The sequence below is a fragment of the Athene cunicularia genome (assembly GCF_003259725.1).
Source record: "Athene cunicularia isolate RWA chromosome 7 unlocalized genomic scaffold, athCun1 chr7_part1, whole genome shotgun sequence".
In the NCBI taxonomy this organism is placed as follows: domain Eukaryota; kingdom Metazoa; phylum Chordata; class Aves; order Strigiformes; family Strigidae; genus Athene; species Athene cunicularia.
In genome coordinates, this window is record NW_020799107.1 from 34,351,978 (window position 1) to 34,362,385 (window position 10,408).

Genomic DNA, 10,408 nt, shown 5'->3' on the forward strand with positions numbered 1-10,408 from the left:
TGGGGGGTTTTGCCTTTTTTTTTTTTTTTTTTTTTTTTTTTTTTTTTTTTTTTTAGGATGCTATATTGTCATGAGATGAACGGGGCTGTTTGTAGGTACATAATCTAAATGGTCCAATAGCAATACTGGAGCAATACTCAGAGTTGGGATTCCTGGGGGACTGCAGCCACCTCCTTTCCCTGTCCCTGTAGCATCAGCCAGAGTGGCAGCGCTCATTAGAACCTGATCAGGAGAGGCTGCACGTGTCCCCCACCTCTGCCTCACACTCTGGTTGTTTTTCTCTCTGGTTTATTGGAGAGACGCAGAGACACACACATTCATGTGCCCACACACAAATACATATTCAACCTGATTCTGAGCTCACTGCTGGTAGGGTATTTCATAAATAAATTGCTAAAACCTGTCTCTATATTCCACTTATTTTGCCTAGATTTCTATGCAGCAGTCATAAAGGACATTAAAATGTACCCGGCAGTCCTTTCAATACAATGAACTCCCAAGCACCTCCCCAAACATTAGTACACTAGCAGCTAGAGCTTAAAATATTAGTAGCAAATCTTTAATATTAGCATTTAGCATTAATATTAGACAAGATCTTAAAATATTAGCGCCAGATAAAACAGTATTAACAGGGGTATAGGAGTCATTAAGCAGAATAACCATCACTGACTAAATGGATACTGAAACTTTAACATGCAAACCCGCGTAGATGATAGGAACTTCACAGAGACAAGAGGATCCTTTCATTTAAAAGGAGGTTGAAGAGACGAAGGTTAGGGATTTGAAAGCTGGTAAATAAAACAACACAGTGGGAAAAGTTATATAGAATGTGCCATCTTGTTAGTGGCAATCACGTCCTATGTTATTTTTCTTAAGCTGAAAAGATAAAACAAGAAGACAGGCAATACTCTGTCACAAATAAATGGAAATTGGGGCGATTTTTGTATAAATCCAAAGTAGCAGGAGAAAAAATACAAATGTGCTCTCAGCACTGTAAGTCCACGTAGGGTAATGGAGGTTCTAAAATGATTTAGCATGATGGACTGCAGCTTGCACGGCCTTTTTTTTTTTTTTTTTTTTTTTTTTTTTTTTTGAGCTTGATATGATGGTGGTGGGAATTGCTGCCAACCTGGGGAGCAGGCCTTCAGAGGGGCAGCTCCCGAGCAGGATCGGGCTCTGAGGTGGCAGTTGGAGATGAGCCCTCATTATGGATCATGTCAGCCCTGCCCCGTAAGCACCTGGAGGATTTGGTGTTAAATGAGATGGAGGGGGGAAAAAAAAAAACAAGACCAGCTGTAGACATAAGAAGTTTAAGAGCATCAGCACTTGCTTCTAGCTAATCTCTCTTGATGACTCCTGTAAGCAGGCGAGGCTGGTCGTTCCTGTTAATTATTCACAGCCCCGCACCAGTTTCATAGCTGAATGGTGTAAGAGGATGTGCAGTGTCCCCATTTCTCATCCTGAGGGGGGGGAAAGGAATGAAATGGGGTTTCCCCTGCCATCCCTGGGTGACACCCCATTTTTCAAGTGGGAAAGGTGAGCCTGGGAGAGGCTGCAGCTGACCCCAGCCCTGGGTCACCCTGGCACTGTGAAACCTCACCTCTTTCTGAGTGGTCTGAACTCAGGGAGGGCTTCAGCAGGGTCATGTTGTGTCTTAGAACAATGTACTGGCTTTTTTTTTTGAGGGATCAGGACTGCATTGTTACGTGTAGGTTAATAATCCAAAAGATATGGGCTTACCTTCTTTAGTGCTTTATCACAGGAGGAAACAGAGGGAAATGCACACGCCCCAAGATCCATTTTGTGTCCACCATATCCTCAGGCTGCCCAGACACCACAGATTCAAGATTGTGTTTATTTTCCCTATTTAATGTTAACATTAATGCACAGACTGGAAAAGGGATGGTAGTGGGGTTTAGATAGATATTCTTTCTGTTTGCTCTCCCGAAGAGGCTGCCAAAATACTTTAGTACATCACACAATGTGATGTAAATACTATCAGAAGAGACAGAAAAGTATTCGCAGAATAAAATCTACTCCAATGAGGTCTTTTGGATCCGTTCTGGAGAGAACCCTTGATATAGAATTGGTATTTGGAATGGGTGTCTGTCTATGCCCAGCCTATGTACCTGCCTTGCTATCATCTTCTGGTTTCATTATAGCAAATGGCATCTATGTTATTATAGCTTTTGGAGTTGCTGGTGGATTTTTTGTGAGATTGGCTTTTTGTTTGGTGTGCAGGACTGCTCACAGCCACACCGACAAGTCCTTTAGCTTGAAGGAGGAAGTCTAAAACAACTGTTAAAGATGGTTATGCTGTCTGCTGCTCTTGGTCCGCTGTCATTAAGGGGGAAGAGGTACCTAGTCTACTCCTGATGGAGCTTTTTGAGGAAATAAAAATAGATTTGCGTAAAATAACTTCCACGATATGCAGGATCTGATGTGCTTGCTTGACACTGACCTCACTGTGGTTATTTCTAGGAGTCAAGGTGGACAGGCACCTAAATATCTGCAGACATTGGCACATACATTCCTCCTAAAAGGCAGGGAAATATTTCTTACTTAAATGTGAATCACATTCACTCTCAGAGTTAAGTATATTCTTAAGCACTGTATGAGCTGGGTGCCAAAGAACATAGTTTATTATGATACCACAGGTTACTGCAAATTATGTAGGGCCTTTATTGCAATAGTTTAATTTAGCACAGAAAAAAAAAATAAAAATCCTTTTATCGCCCCTCCAAACCCTTTGTTTATTGATGACCTAGAAATTTGTGATGTTATTCATTAAGAAATTTTACCTGGACACAATAAGTCCCAGTCCCATCCCTGAGCTGGCAAGTGTTGGAAGGTAGCCAAGGAGGATGGGGAAGGGAAGGGTGGAGAGGGGCTACACTTAACCTCCAGTAGATTTGGCCTTTCTGTGAATAAGATGGATTTCTGATGTTGGTCTCTATGCCATTCATTGCAGTGTTGCCAGTAGTAAATTTTTGCTTGCACAGAAGAACCCCCCCCTATGCCCCCTGCTTCCTTGCCAAAACTAAACTCAACTAAAATAAATCATATTTTAGGGAGCTAATTATACAGCCAAATAACAGAAAGGTATTGAAAAACTGTTGTATGCCTAACATTAAATTAATTTACGCTGGCATTAAGGAACACGTATACTAAAAATAAATATAGTAACATGGCAAAAGTGTATGCAGTGGAATTTAAACAAAAATGTAATGCCAAGCATTAGGAATGGTATTCAGATTTATTACAGAACTAACTCCCTGTGCATTCATTCCACGCAAACTTTCACAGTTTAGGTCTGTTCTGAATGAAATTTACTGGTTTATCACTTTATTGTAGTTCTTGGAAGACTAAAACGTCAGGATATATTTTCCCCCTCAGTTGTGTTACAAAAGGTGTATGTAAGTCCCTTCACTGCTCCCTCTGCTTTAACGGAAGAAGAGCTTGAGGGTGTGGGGGGGTTGATGTCAGCTGAAAAAACAGGTACAACCTAAACAGAAGCAATCCATTAAGAGGAGAGAAGCAGAGGAGGAAAAAAAAAAATACACCACACCAAACCAACAACTTTTGGAGGAGATTTTAAAAGTTTCCTGACGGATCAGCATCCTTGAGATTAAACATTCCCATATGTAAGTTGACATTTTAAAATGTAAGTCTTATGAAAGATAAGAAGGAAATGGTGAGAAATGCAACCTTAAATATTTTGAAGCATGACTTCCTGTATTATGTGGCAGTTGGCAAAACTTTCACGGGAAAGATGCACGCCTCAAAATCCACGCGGTGTGGTGCACGCATTTGCCTAAAAGTTTCCTCCTGTTGCTTACTAGTTTCATGTTCGAAATCTTCCACACCTTTGGAATAGAGTCGCAGTATCCCTTCAAAGTTGCTTTTAATCTCACAGACAGATGTTTTAGATCAATCGCTCAAAACGGAACAGTTTAGCAGTCAGAAAACACTGTCAGAAAAGATTTGTTGTAAGGAAGACAAAACCGTGAAATAAAATTGAACTTTTATCCCCATTTGGATGGGAACTGCGCTTGGCTGGGAATCCCATGGGGATGAACACAGTGGCCTATCATGTGTTGAAAAAACAAACAGATGACAGTACTCTGCAGTAATCAAGCAAACGCTGCTTCCGAGAAATAGTGTGATCACTATTGTTTAGTGCTGCAGGACCTAAAAAAAAAAGATAATTATTGAAGAAAGGAAGGTGGCCTCGTGACTGGGGCGAGGGAACAGGACAAGCTGCTGCCAATGGCTCTGAGTTCCTGCCGTCTCCGGAGAGCCCGTGTTTTTTTTGCGGTAAAGGTGTGACACACACAAGTCTTAACAGAGCAGCTGGACTTTATTTTCCAGTGTTGTTCCCAATCAGGAATGATTAACACGCTAGCAGTGGTGGGTGTCAGTATTTCCTGGCTTCAAAACCTCTTCTAATGGTACATCTTCTTTTTATTTCTGAAAACCCAATGCAAATAAGGCAACGTCGCTCACCGCGAGAACCACGAGCTCTTTAAGGTGCCCAGGGGCACAACCCCAACCTCTCTGTCCGTCTCGGCATCTTTCTGCCTCTCCCTAGATATTTTACAGCAGAAATATTGAAACGTACTTTTTTTTTTTTTTTTTTTCCAGAAGGCTTTGTTTTGTTTTGTGTCCCGTGATGGCCTGTTTGTATGCTGAGCTGGAGCTCTGCTTGGCAGCCTCTTTCGGTCTAACCATATTGCAACGCGTTACCTGCTTCAAAACCCCAAATGTTCCTACCAAGGGCCGTGTCTTTGCACCACTTCCACTCCTTTGTCCTGCTCGTCTGTGCTCGGGCATGCCGCGTGCTTTTCGCTTGCCTTGTACTTTGTTTTGGGAGGTTTTGCAGAGCGGTGCCTTTGCCTGCTCGTCTCCCTCGGTATCCTCCGTGCTGGATGAGTTTGCATTGTGTGGTGTTTTCCTCTTCATTTATTGCAAACAAATCTGGTCTCTGCCATTTGTTTACTCTTATACTCTGTCTTTATGCCTTGGTACGCATTTTTAATTAGATGCGCTTCAGTTCTTTCACTGCTTGTTAACACTTTCGTATGGGAAGTACGGTCTCCACCAGCCCTGTGAGCGTTCTCTGCACTTGGGAAATTCGGATTTGTTTCACCTACCCATGATTATCATCTGACACAGAGACTTGTTCCCTAGATGGTCTGTCTGCTGAGTCCCTGCGCTCTTATTGTGGCCATTTAAGGTTGTTCCTCTACGCAGCCAGGATAATCCAAGTGAACTTATTCTGCTTAAAAATATTCTGCATACAGAGAAATACTGTTTTGGCTATTTGTCTGGGCTGTTTCCGGACTTCAGCAGCTCCAGTTTGGATGCCTGACATGGAGAAGTCCTGGACAAAGCCTGCAGTGTGTGCAGATCAACTGCCTGCATTGTGAGAAGCCCTTCTGCACACGCAGAGTGGGTCCCAGAGATCAGGAATGCGCCGGGTTAGCCGTGAATGCGTTAGCCATCAGTCCTGTGAATGGAGGATGGATGTGTCTGGAAGAGAATATTGGAGTTCTAAACACACCACAGCATTCAAAAAAGGCATCTTTCCTGAGTGCCAGTATTGTTAAAGCATTATTTTTTTATTTTTTTTTTTAAATAGTGTGAGCCTATTTGCACTTCCACTGTGTCCTTCTGCCTCTACATCTGACTCATTCCACAGGCAAAGGACTTCACCCTTTCTAGCTCCTTTCTATACCATTAGCTTTCTGGAGATGATCTGGGAATCAGGATGGGAAAACTTGACCCCACTCCACCCTTTCCTTCTAGTTTACCGACTCTGCTGCAGCACTTGCTTACCTTGCACTTGATTGCCTTGCGCTCACTTTTCTGTGTTGCCAGAATGTTTGTGTTCTCCAGGATTTCATACCCTGAGAGGGATAGCAAGGCTAAAAGTGACTAAAATGTCTCTTTCCATCTCAGACAGTCTTCCTGACCCTGCTATCTGGCTGGGGGCGAGGTTGCCAAAGGTTACTATCCACTTCAGCGTGCACAGAGATCGATATCTGCTGAAGCCAGTGCCTAGATTTGCTCTCTTTCCCTTGCCAGGTCTATATTGGTGAAGAGCCAAGAAATGTTTCTCCTTCCTTCCAAGAAGAAAAGGGTAAGGAAGAAAAAAAGAAAAGAAAAAAAAGAAGAAAAGGGGAAGGAAGAAAAAAAGAAAAGAAAAAAAGAAAAAAAAAAAGTCTTGAAAAAGTCTTGTCTCCCACCAGGAGGGCATTGTGTTTGGCCTCTGCTCTGCTTTTTGTTATAAATTTGCATGGCACGATGTTTGCTTTGGCCCACACAGCAGCGGCGCAGCAGCTGGCACTGTGGGCAGCTCCGTCACCGAGGGCAGGTCGGGGCAGGGTCCTCCCGGCACCCACCGGCATGTGGAGAAGAGATCCTCCATCTCTAGGAGGCTTTAGAAGGTGAAGCATTCTCCTCGAGGATTGGGATGTTGAGGGCTGCCTTTCACACTCAAATGGCACAATTTCAGGGTGAGAGCGTGCTGGTGGCAGGAGCAGAGAGCTCAGCGCTGAGCCTGCAAAAAAGCATCACTTCGTGGAGCAACCTCACGTTGGCAAGGAGATGAAGTGCGCGGATTAATAGGTCTTTTCCACTTTAATTTCTACTCTAAAATGACTCTTTGTTACTGTTCTCAGACTCGGCGCCAACCGTCACTTACGCCACACACCAGATCTTTCCTTCTTTTCTGCCCCTAGCTTCGCAGAGAAGCCTTTAAAGCAAACAAACATAAAACTGTGAGAAACCGAGGGAAGATATGGACTGGCCCACTCGTTAGTGCTGGAATGTGGAAACTATGAAGACATCTTTTTTTATTACCAATGCTGGAAAGCACAGTCACTGAGTGGGCTGAAATACAATTTATACTACATGCAGTAGTTAAAAAAAACTGCAAAAATGGGTGTAACCCTGGGCTGTGGTACAACTGGCCTTTCAGCCCCCACTTGAGATTCGTCCATCCCAGGGGGAAACTGTGGTTTGGAATAAGAGCATGCATTTAATTTCACTCGGAGAACTTATTGGAGTTGGCACTTCAAGAAAGAATCTGAAGTATATTTTTTGTCATGATTAGTGGCCCCCTCACCACTACGTTTGATTATGTTGGAAGCGGAAAAGTTAAATTCTTATAAAATGATGATTTACAATCCGTGATTATCCAGGTAGGGTGCGTGAGTTGCGCCAGCTTGGTCATGGGACTCCAATCTCATCCTAGTTCATGGCTGTGAGAAAATAAAACTAAAATGTAAAAAAGCTGAAAACACATCCTCTGATTGCTTAGGGAATTTTCTTAGTCATACGTTATCTTTCCTAGTAGTTTCAGTTATTTTGTCTCCACTGAAACCCAAAGCAAAACACTGCCCTGACACTTTCCCCCTGGATTTTTGGATCTGCAGCTGCCAAATTTATTTTTATCTTGTGCTGTCTTGTCCCCTATGGTTATGCAAATCCTCAGAATAGGGGGCAAGGGGAAGAGCTAATTTTAAAGCAAGTAAATTCCAGTGGAAGTTTTCTTCAGTAGCTCTGAGCAGGACTATCCTGGGTGCTGCTGTAGAGATGTGGCTACCTCCAAATAGCACAGGGGTAGGTGCCAAGCGGGGAGGTTGAATATTTTCCTTGTAGACACATAACTTTGCCCACAGGATTGAAGTCTCTTGCCTTAATGCTCTGCTAAGCTACTCTGGATGTACAAAGCTGTGTCTTAGGAAACACATGTTAGGGGAAACGTATCTCCATACAATCAGCTGCCGAATAAAAACTCTGCATGGAAAGGGTTTGGCAGTGGGCGAAGGGTGGGGCTCATGGGAAATATCCTGGAGAAAATATGGGGCATCAAACACTTCATTGCTTCTCCCAGAGATCTTTTGCTGGTTTGGTTAACACTCGCTGTATTTTGATACACGTTGGTTTTTTTTTTTGTTTTTGTTTTTGTTTTTTTTTTTCCTGACCAGGAAATGATTTTGAAATAGTAAATTCTGTTTTCTTTCAAATTTATCTAGTTTCTTTCCTCCCCTTTACCTCTCCCCTAATACAACAACTTCTTTTTAAACCTATTCTTAACTCTAGTGTATGGTAGTAGATGCTCAAAAGATTCCCAGGCTGAAAATCCAGCAAGAATCTGGGTTCTGCTTTTTGAGCAAACACGGGTGTGCCAGTATTTGGGGGTGTGTGTAAGACCTGTAGCGACAGACTCCTTTGTATGCTTTACAGAAAAACATGGAAGATAATCAGAGTATATGGCATGTGTAACAGCTTCCTACCAGCCCTGTGCTTTTATTCAGTGTGCTGGTGCTGGGTTAGTCAATGCAATTTGTGGTCAATGTCTGGAATCACATTCAGCTGCTGTTTGCTCTTCCTTTGAGTACCATTGCAGTACTCATTACTGCAACGAATTAACCATAGTCAGTAATCTTCCATGGGGCCTAAAGTTTCTGTATCCAGCAAAACACATAAGCCTCTCCTTGCACGATGTGTCAGGGGGCTGTAAGTGCATCTTTAAACGCTGCTTAAACTAGGATGAGTTTAAATATCCATTTAGGCTTTTCTGTTTTGGGGATGGAGAGATGAGGATGTGAATATTTATGAAAACGAAGTAATTTAGGTGCGAGGTCCCAGGTTTGGAAAACTCGACCCATAAAACTATGTGCAGTGAGGGTGTTTGTTGTTGTATAAAGTAACAAAATTCACAAGTCCTGTGGATTAATCTCTCAAGATCCTACGGGGGGGCATATTGTCTTCACATTCATGCAGCCTGATTAAGTTGTGTATGAATTTATGGGCCAGTCTTGCAACCTAATAAAACTACAGAGTTTAAGATGTCTGACAAGGGCTGTAGGGTTTGGAGGATAAATTCTGTCCCCTCCTTTCATGAAGCACCATACACATGCCCGACCCTCCTTGGAAAGAGCCGAGTACCTCCCCTGTCAGTCTGCAAATGAACTACACATCTTCATGGCAAAATAAGTAGAATAAATTATTTGCTTCAAATATGCTCTCAACCTGGACACCTTTTCAAATCTTCAGTTAGTTTGTGAATTCTCTGGAAGTTTTGTTCAAACTTTTGGCCTCCTTGTGATCTGGCTAGAAATTAGAACGCATCGAGCCTCGTACGTAATCAGAAAATGCCGTGTGAAAACGAGGACTGCTGGGAGCAGCATCTTTGTTAAATTCCAGCTAGACCAAACTCGTTCCTTGCTGCTCGAGCACTGAGCTCACTGGTCTTATGACTATGTGTGCAGTCTGAATTGATTTCTGAGCCCAGCTAAGGGAAAGAGTTAAGCCTGTTCTCCCCTTCTAGTTGGCAGAAAGTTTGCAGTTTAAAATTACATACTGACTCTGGTGTAGAGACACAAGAAATTATAGAGCAGACACTGTCCAGGACAACGTATAATTTAAAATGTACTAAAGAATGTATACCACATGGCAAAGTAAGTGAAGTGCTTCTTCAAATATAAGTGTTTTGCATAGAAAGGCTGTAATTATCCACTCCTAGGGAAATGTTTGCATTCATTCTAAATCAATATTTACTATTCATCTCTTGTGTTCAACAAAACAAGGATTTAACATTTTTTTGTTTTAATGAGGTACTAAGACTACAATAATACTACAATGTAATTGTCTTGATACAAAATATTGCTAAATTGTGTTGCTATTTTGGGAGTGAACAGTTTTTAAAAGGAGGGGTATCCCTATTTGTGAAATGTTACTGCAGTAACACACAATTCAAACTCAGCCAAGCAAGGAGACTCACCATTTTCAGAGACGTTAAGCCTCCTCTCTGTTAAGGCCCTTAACTGGGATCATTCGGGTGAGTCCTCTGTCTCCCCCCTGAAAGTATCAACCTCTTTATAATGATTCCTTTTCAGCTGGCGTCTCCACAACAACAACAATGCAATTTCTTTTTCTGGTTTAAGGTTGGTTTGTTGTTTTGTTGGTTTTTTTATTGTTTGTTTTTTTGTTTTAATGAGGTACTAAGACTACAATAATACTACAATGTAATTGTCTTGATAACAAAATATTGCTAAATTGTGTTGCTATTTTGGGAGTGAACAGTTTTTAAAAGGAGGGGTATCCCTATTTGTGAAATGTTACTGCAGTAACACACAATTCAAACTCAGCCAAGCAAGGAGACTCACCATTTTCAGAGACGTTAAGCCTCCTCTCTGTTAAGGCCCTTAACTGGGATCATTCGGGTGAGTCCTCTGTCTCCCCCCTGAAAGTATCAACCTCTTTATAATGATTCCTTTTCAGCTGGCGTCTCCACAACAACAACAATGCAATTTCTTTTTCTGGTTTAAGGTTGGTTTGTTGTTTTGTTGGTTTTTTTATTGTTTGTTTTTTTGTTGCTTGCTTTTTTTTTTTTTTT